Source organism: Palaemon carinicauda, chromosome 24, assembly GCF_036898095.1.
Source record: "Palaemon carinicauda isolate YSFRI2023 chromosome 24, ASM3689809v2, whole genome shotgun sequence".
NCBI lineage: Eukaryota > Metazoa > Arthropoda > Malacostraca > Decapoda > Palaemonidae > Palaemon > Palaemon carinicauda.
Window position 1 is genome coordinate 106,326,527 of NC_090748.1, and position 10,132 is coordinate 106,336,658.

General features: G+C 31.2%; 1 protein-coding gene across 5 annotated transcripts in view; it reads right to left on the bottom strand.

Annotated features, from left to right (window-relative positions):
• Positions 1-4,518, bottom strand: part of LOC137618250 (KIF-binding protein-like) — a 65,494-nt gene extending 60,976 nt beyond the window's left edge. For 2 of the 5 annotated variants that reach the window (XM_068348408.1, XM_068348406.1), the window contains exon 1: positions 4,435-4,518. The gene's annotated coding sequence lies outside the window, so the exon portion shown is untranslated. The remainder of the gene's footprint in view (positions 1-4,434) is intronic. The other 3 variants (XM_068348405.1, XM_068348403.1, XM_068348407.1) reach the window with 3 other exon arrangements.
• Between the last annotated feature and the right edge of the window lie 5,614 nt (positions 4,519-10,132).

Consider the following 10,132-nt stretch of genomic DNA (forward strand, 5'->3'; position numbering starts at 1 on the left):
ATTCATACAAGTTTTCAAGTCCTTAATGAGACTTGCAACTGTGATGTGAATATGGTTATAACTACCAATACAATATTTGAGGAAGCAGCATTATTTCTTTTTAGAAAACAAGAACATAATTAGTTTCAAAGCTTTCTGACTATAAATATGGAATTTTCTATACAAGTACAGTTACTATAAATGTTTCTACAGACATTTACAACCTAATCCAATACACCTGTTCCACTGTTATTCTTATATCATATCCCCATAATAGATCTACACATTATTCGTTTAATTATTCCCTTTTCCATTTTGATTATGAACACCATTAATAAAGGAAACAGAATTTACTAACAAGGACAACATAACAATCAATTCAACTTCACATTAGGATAACTAATGCAATTTGCCACAATTGTGTAAGGCAAGATCTGTTATCCCATCCTAAACACGCTCGTTATCTTTAAGAACATTTGACAAAGGAATTACTGCGCCAGGCCAAAGGACATTTTCATATGAATTTAGCCTACCAATAGTTTGCTTTTAAAATGTTTCCCATATGTTTAATGCAAAATAAGCATTTTATAATTTTCAAAATCTTATTATAGTTTAGGCTGAAAAGCTCTACTGATGGAATGGATGCTAAATTCTATATACGACCTAAATTCTGAATATAATACTGTATTTAGGACATAAACCACACACACACTATATATGTGTATGTGTGTATATATATATATATATATATATATATATATATATATATATATATATATATATATATATATATATATATATATATATATATATATATATAAACCTCTTTCTAAGGAGATTGAAGTATGTATATAAAAGTATACTATAGACACTTCTGATTCTCAACAGGTCTCTTGGGATGAAGTTGCTAAACCAATGTTCTTTTCCTTGACCACAACTGATCTTGGATGTCGATCGCCACTCCTACCTTATGTTGACTCATAGGCAGCTGGTCAGCATTGAGCCACGAATCTTGCAAATGTGAATCAAGTGACCGAATAGTAAGCTACAAAGACAATACCCTACACAGTACTGTATATCAACTAGTTGCTCTGAGGCAACGTCAAAGTTGAAAAATCTTTATCATCCAACTGAATAAGTTTGCATTCCGCATCTCAGAATGTAAATAAAACATACGGAGCACCCTAATTATTCCTCCGTAACATTTTACATAAAATTTACAGTCCAGTACTGTAGTTATTTTACAGCCATATCTATATCTCCTAACTTGCGAATCCTTTTCCCTAATATTCTCGAGAGTTTCTGATATCTATTAAAAACTAAGTTTGTGTTTGCATTAAAAATCGTAAAAAGAAAGGAAAACATGGTTTTTTATAGATGGCATTCAGAAACAATTTAGCCATTTACTCTATTGGAACTTTAGAAGTCCAAACTTGGAGCAGTACATAGTTTATTCATCAAATTTATTTTACTTCTCTTTACAGTTCATTCTTTGCTGCTCATTTTCTTTTTTTCAGGGCTGGATAGCTTTACCCATTGGGGTACAAGACTTGCAAAATCCCGCATTTTCAACTATGATTGCAGTTTAGTTTATAGTAATAATAATATCAATAATCATATGGAAAATAACCATGATAACAAATGGTAACATTGACCCATTTCTAGGTTCCTGTTTTCCTAATAACGAGGCAAAGTTTCATCATCATGGGCTATACTGTACTGTGCAAAGCTTTCGCATGTCTGAGTACTACTGTTTTCTACAACAATGTACCGTAATATAATACATTATTTTCCCTCAAAAAGCAGGATGATAAATAGCAAATGTTAATATGCAAGCAGGTCTAGACTATACACAGGCTATGTAGCTAGTGTTAACATAACTGATGGCCACATTCTTTTAAAGGTGTTTAACTACCATATCTAGTTAACGCCAACTTTAATGACTATTCCAGCCACTTACTTGGAGAAACAGGACGTTCATAAATTTTGGAATGCGAGTAGATTGTATATGACTAGTAAGAACTACTGTATATTCTCACTTTGGTTTTATCCGCAACCCTCGTTGGAGTTATTAATACTGATATGTTCACGATTATATCATTAACTACCTGATGTGCGACTCATAGTTTACTCATGGTGTAATTAATACTATCATACTTTAATTTCTCACCAATTCAAAACCATGAAAATTTCCTTGACAATTATTGCTGTTGCAAACCACTTGTTTTGTGTTTTCTCAAACCCCTATATATAACAACTATGGGGGGTCCTCAATGGGAATATTTACTTTTTAGTGCGGAGAAAAACAGAAAATGAGAGAATTGCACTTGCAAGAATTTTCTAAAACGTCTCAGGTTACGCAATGGATAAACTACATGGTTTATGTATGTAACTTGCAACAGTCTCAGAATATACTGAAGTAAACAAGAAAGATATCACAAGACGATTGTACTGTACATACCTATCTTACACTCCCTAACCTAACCAACAGCACCTGGTATTATTTGACTTTTGGGGTTCTTCCTTGCCCAGATTCCATCACCTAACCTAGATTACCATATGCCATAAGAGTTAAATACAGGGGCGAGTCTTAAATTTACATAACCTAACATAGAGGTCTAACCTCTACCAGAGTGCTGTACATTACAAATGTATAATATAGCTACCCACTTCAATTTCACCATCCGTATCTTGACCTTAACGGTAAAAGGTGCAACTCCTATCTCCCCTTTAGCATCGCAGATTACCATACTCCTTACTACATGTTTGGTTTGGAAGGTACGGCTCGCTAAATAAATTTTGTTAATTACAATTTAACTAATTTATTTCTTTTGGATGGCTATAAAAGTTGCATCAAACTTAAAGGTACAGTATTGAAAAATTACCTACGCATAAAAAATGAAAAAACATTTATCAGCTAAAACACACTTGGACGTTGATGGATGCATCTCTGTTTACAGTGTGTATGCATTGCCGATACCATAAGCAAGCTTTGTATAATATGGCTATGGCAGCAAGCACCAGATGCTCTCAGCACTAAAGCACCTAGGAGATTCATAAGACAATGAAAATGCTACCAGTGGTAACTTCATCCCATAAAGTACGTGTTGAAAACTTGAAGTGAAGAATTTTTTAGACAAATTCTCTTCAATGGAAAAGACAAGATGGTATATATATATATATATATATATATATATATATATATATATATATATATATATATATATACAGTATATATATATATTTGGGAGCATTTATAGGAGGGTAGGTCACAGTTTAGAAAATAGGTAAAATCATCCTAACCTAATGTTACTTAACTAATCCTACGCCAACTATCAAGGTAATGATATGATATACCCAACTTGCTGCAAATTAAACTATAAATATATATAGATATATATATATATATATATATATATATATATATATATATATATATATATATATATACATATATATATATATATATGTATATATACTGTATATATACATATATATATATATATATATATATATATATACATATATATAAATGTATATATACTGTATATATATATATATATATATATATATATATATATATATATAAAATGCATTGTTGTTTTATTATATTCACAACTGCATGGAAAATAAAATGGGAATAATTCCCATTCAGCGTAGATATTAGACTAAATACTAATTAATAATACTCAAAGCACCTACTAGGGTATTAGAACAAGGCTATGAATAATAACACAGTGATAAATATGAACACATACCAAATAAAGTCCATATAAATAATATCTATTAAAATGTATGTCTTAAAGGGTATCCAGGCGATAAACTGATACAGTAGGCTACATGGCGTTAACCTAGATCCAATGAAACTTCATTGAACAGCAATCGTGGTGTTATAACGTCATGAACTCCCGATGTCCTTTTTAAGTTTACCTAGGGAGGAGCCAGGCTACGATTGCTCAGCTTAAGCCCCAATTACCGTAGGATATATTTAGGTATATCTCACTATTGATCAGCTCAAAAAATAAATGCCATTTCAAAAAACACGTGAGTTTTCCTATAAGAAAAACAGTTTTTGATTAGAATATATTGTCCGTAACTATGGGAGCCATGCTACGATTGCTTAGCTTAAGCCCCCATTACCATAGGATATATTAGGATATATCTCACTATTTATTCGCCTAAAAAATGTAATTTCGAAGAAAACGTGAGTTTTCCTATAAGAAAAAGTTTTTGATTAGAATATATTGTCCGTAACTATAATAAAACCAAAATAAGTCCCGATGACTATGCTAGTCAGGGAAGTCCACTTCGGGGATCTGCAGATCACTTATCTCATACTAGTCATAAGTCGCAAACCAGTCTCATCTCTCAAAGCAGTGGTCGTTGACGCCACTTTAGTTCAGTAGGAACTAAATGAGTCAATCTATGAATATTACTGTCAAATGTCAGACTCACCCTCTACCGCAAGCCAGTTTGTTTACGCTTCAAGCTTCATATTTGACCAATAGATGTCGCTTTATAGAAATGCAGACGACGTTTTTCTTCTTCTTTCGAGATTTTTTTGTGACTCTAGGTTGGGCATGACTCTACATCGGCTCTTACTTACTTTTGCATCGTTTGAATGACTTTTTTTTTTATCTCTCAAGTCTACATTAAAGTTCATAATACAGACACATTTTCAACAATCAATACGAATATTATATGCTATATCTATGTAACCAAAATTCTTCCCTTGTGTTAATAAACACTTCAAGGTCTATTGTCTAAACAAACTTTTCAAGGACTTGTCAATCAATTAGATATCAAACTACTAAAAAATATTATATTGTGATAAAAATATAGCAGTGCAACTCACGTCTCTCAGAAATCCCCAAATTAACACGAAAAGAGTATAAAAACTTTGCCATCATAACAGGATTCAAATATCAAAATCAGTAACTTGAAGAATGGCCAGCATCAGATAGTAGAACTAAAATGCTGTTATTGTTATTTCATATTAGCAATGGGATTAAATATGACCTTTGCCACTAAAAAAGGATTCAAATATCAAAATCAGTAACTTAAAGAATGGCCAGCATCAGAAAGTAGAACTAAAATGCTGTTATTGTTATTTTATATTAGCAATGGGATTAAATATGACCAGTAAGCTACATGTATTTTGCATTAAAACAGATAATCAAAAAGCTCACTCTTGACTCTTAATTACTTTACAAAATACATTTCTACGGATTACTATTCTGAGTCAAACTGACTGATATATTCAAGCCTCCTTTGTGATCTGTTCAAGTCCTGAAAAAAAAGTTCATTTTGTTCAAGCATAAGTGTGAGCTAAATATGACGAAAATTAAACAACAGAGATTCGATATACTGTTCCTTAGGATTTATGACAAGGCCCTGTATATATATATATATATATATATATATATATATATATATATATATATATATATATATATATATATATATATACATAAAGTATATATACATATATATATATATATATATATATATATATATATATATTTATATATATATATGTATATATATATACATATATATATATATACATATATATATATATATATATATATATATATATATATATATATATATATATACATATACACACACACACACACATATATATATATATATATATATATATATATATATATATATATATGTATGTATATATATATATATATATATATATATATATATATTTATATATATATATATATATATATATAACTGGCAGTTTTGCCAATAATGATATAAGTTGAAACTCAACCAAGTATTTGAAAAGCTTTAGGTTTATGCAAAATCCACAAAAAAAAAAAAACAGAGTTTTCTTATATTTCAGGTGAAATGCGTGAAACAGGGGTCACGTCAGCAGAAGGGATCATCACCATGGAAAGATTACTCATTTGTGATGGAATATATATTGCAAAAGTCAAAGGAAAACACTAAGAAATACCTTTGTATGTGGATCAAGTTCTCAGAGAAGTCACGAAGCTTGGCAGGCTAATTCTCTTCTCCCCAAGAGTGTCTAATGATCTAGTCCAGTGGTTCCCAACCTGGGGGAAATTTTCCCCTGGGGGGAAATTTGAAGCTTCCAGGGGGGAAATAATTACACTACCTACTAACTAAAACAAGCGGAAAATGTCCTCATAGTACGTGCGGCAATTTTTTGTTAGCCATTCAATTGTGATATGATCATATCAGTTCTCAAAGACATGATATTCAAGGGGAGAATTGGAGTGTCATGCCCATTTCTGAGGCAGGCGAGTGGTCATGAGGGCTGGGCGGGGCATGAAGGGGGAAATCTGGATGGTTGAACTGGGTGCAGAGGGGAAATGACAGAAAAAATGTTGGGAACCACTGATCTAGTCAAACTAAAAGAAAGCATGAGATATCAAGTTAAAGTGATCACGATGCTTGGAAGCCTTAAACCAAGTGTCCATTATGTTTGAAGAAGAAGCATCAAGTTTCCACGATAAATTACCTCTGCACCATGGTCCTCCACTTTCTTTGGTTAGAGTTCTCTTGCATGAGGGTACACTCGGGCACACTATTCTATCTTATTTCTCTTCCTCTAGTTTTGTTAAAGGTTTTATAGCTTATATATGAAATATTTTTTTTACTGCTGTTACTGTTCTTAAAATATTTTATTTTCCCTTGTTTCCTTTCCTCACTGGGCTATTTTCCTTGTTGGAGCCCCTGGGCTTATGGCATCCTGCTTTTCCAACTAGGGGTGTAGCTTAACAAGTAGTAGTAATAATAATAATAATAAAAATAATAATAATAAAAATAATAATAATAATAATAATAATAATAATAATAATAATAATAATAATAATAATAATAATAATAATAATAATTTTTACAATATTTCATTGAACTCTAATTCTAGAGGCCCTATATTAGAAATCATAGTTCCTAAATATATAAATAATTCTACCTCATTAATCCTTTCTCCTTTCATTTAAATTACATCTTCCATTGCATATTCCGTTCTCATCATCTCTGCCTTTTATTTTATTTATCTTGAGCCCAACCTCATGTGATATTTCATGCATTCTGGTAAGCAAGCATTTCAAATCATGTGGTGTTCTGCTAATAAGGACAGCGCAATGGGCATACTCTACGTCAGATAATTTCCTATTACCAATTCAGTCCAATCCTTCTCCACCATCCCCAACTATTCTATGTATTACAAAATCCACGCGAAGGATAAACAACATAGGTGACAACACATTCCCTTGGAGTACTCCACTGTTCACTGGAAATTCATTTGATAGGAATCCACTAATATTAACTTCGCACTTTCTATGCTCATGAACAGATTTTTTTTTAGATTTATATATTTAAGGGAACTCCATAATAGTGCAGGACTCTCCACACACTATCCAAGGGATTTTCATAGTCCACAAATGCTATCAAAAGTGGATTTTTATATTCTACGCATTACTAGAAAATTGCATCTACGGGTGTTTTCTCGTAAAAGAAATTCTGGGGGAGTCCCCCCTGACCCACCATTCAAACTTTAGCTCTCCCCCACCCTCGAAAAAACGCCCCTACGCCCGAGGTACATGTAATAAGGCAAACTTTATAGAGGATTGATATCTATAATTGTATTTAAGATTATTTAACAACGTATCTGCTGCGGAGATTGATATATTTTGGTTAAATATAAGATTTTCAATTCTATTGCTCAGTTCCAACTATTTGCTTTTAGAATTTTTATCTACTCTATATATTTATGCAATATACATTATCTGTATTTTACAGATAATTACCATAACTTAGAATGTAAAAATTAGAAAGAAAATAGTACTATTAAAATTATGAATTTTTGATGCATCGTAAAAAAAGAATACCATGAAAATATGTTTTAGTAACCAAACATTTCTCCAAATTTGAATATTAAGTAAGCGTTTTTATTTTTTTTTTGTCAAAAGATTCGTGTAAATGATTCTATCCAGATGGAAAAGGGTGATATTTTGATACTTATGTAGAAATATGTGTGGCAGGTAAAGATTATATTCAGCTCCAATTAAATAGGCTAATTTTTGGTTATCTTTAAACCAAAATTGACGTCACTGAAGGTTTCAGAGTGCAACGATTAAAGAGCTCTACACATTGTTTATTTTCATGGCCACTAGATGGCCTTAGCAGTAAAGTATCAAATTGCTAATTATCCCCATCATCCATTCATTATAAATTTTATTACTTCATTTCTGTTGCTATTTGGGCACAATATGCTATAAAACAGACACACGAGAACTTGATATTCCTTGTCTGGCCACAACTTAATTCTTAGGAAATTACAAATTTCACAATAAATGTTACAGAAGTATTTCCTCAGCAAACAATCGTTAGTTCAATTACATTTGGGGGTCGGGTGGGGGGGTCACCAGATATGCCACAAGTACTAAAATCGGCGAGAAAATCAAGTAATTACACAGTTATTTGATCTAATTTTCAGTTACCTTTTTATGAAACTTGAAGATAATTAATATGTTGCATGGTATGACATGTATTGTTAGTAAAACTATGTAGAATAACAATATTGGTATATTCTGAATGGCATAATCTCTCAGACTTCTCTTCTTCCACCCTCCTTGCATCGTAACGAGTTTTACTTTAACGCCAATAGATGGCATCAGAAGCATCTTGTCCCAACTAATATAGTCAATTACTTGAGGACCTCGTGGGTCAAAAAAGTGTGATAGGAAGGTAGAGGCTAGAGAATTGGTAGTTGGTGAATTGTCCAACGATCGTTTCCTTATTAGGAATGGATAATTTTATCAGAAAATGGTCAGAATTTTTCACATGGTATCGAAAGCAATCTTAGTTTACTTATGAAAGTGCTTACTATTTACTTTTTTCATCAGAACACATGGATAATGACTCATGTCCCAGTACAAGTGACCAAGATAACAATCATCAGTATAATTAAGGTTGGTGGGACGAGTTTGGGACAGCGCTAGCCAAATGGAATTTCCTTGAATGGAGAATATCATTATTCATTACAGATTCAAATAATTTAAGGAGTAATAGTTATATGACAGAAGTTGCATGACTATGGTGTATTTAATGTTCTTATTATCAGAGTAATCAACATAGACAAATCGAATAATGAAAAAGAAAATAGTCACATTTTTGTGTCTTCGCCAACGCCTGACTGTGTTGCGTCATCCACCTGTGAATTTTTGTTTGTTAATAAGGGCGTTCCAGAGTGTAAATCACTTACAAAATCGACCTTATCATCATTTCCTTAGTAAGTGTAGCCTATTCATGTCCGAATTATTGTTTCTTGGTTCAATATAGGTTGAAAGAATCCATTAAGTAAAGACAAAAATGTAACTTGTAAATTTTGTAAACAAGACAAAAGTCATAAGTTGTATCATTACATTATGGAATGTAAAGAACCTGTATGAACAAATATGTTTTGTAATTAATAATAATAAAATAACTTATTTTATTAAAAAATGTAAGGGAAATCATATTGTATTTTAAAATAGAATAACTGTGTTATTGGGAAATGGAAGATATAGGAACACTATACTAAACTTTTGATGTAAATTATCAATAAAATTTTTGAATTTGAAATTTGAAAATCCATTAAGTATATATATATATATATATATATATATATATATATATATATATATATGTGTGTGTGTGTGTGTGTAGAAATATATATATATATATATATATATATATATATATATATATATATATATATATATATATATATATATGTGTGTGTGTGTGTGTGTGTGTGTGTGTGTGTGTAGAAATATATATATATATATATATATATATATATATATATATATATATATATATATATATATATAAAACATTAATGTTTTCCTTTACCAGTATAATGGCCACGGTCTTCCTATGTCAATAATAGGCCAATCGTTAATATAAAAAAGCTGATTCTGAGAGAGAGAGAGAGAGAGAGAGAGAGAGAGAGAGAGAGAGAGAGAGAGAGAGAGAGAGAGAGAGAGAGAGAGGCCGGGGGGGGGACCTACAAAACATGAATGCTGATGATCTCTGTAAATGAATCAGAAGAGACAGAGAATACCTATAACAAGATGAGATAATGTTCATTTATATAGGTGAAGTGTGGATGTTGCAT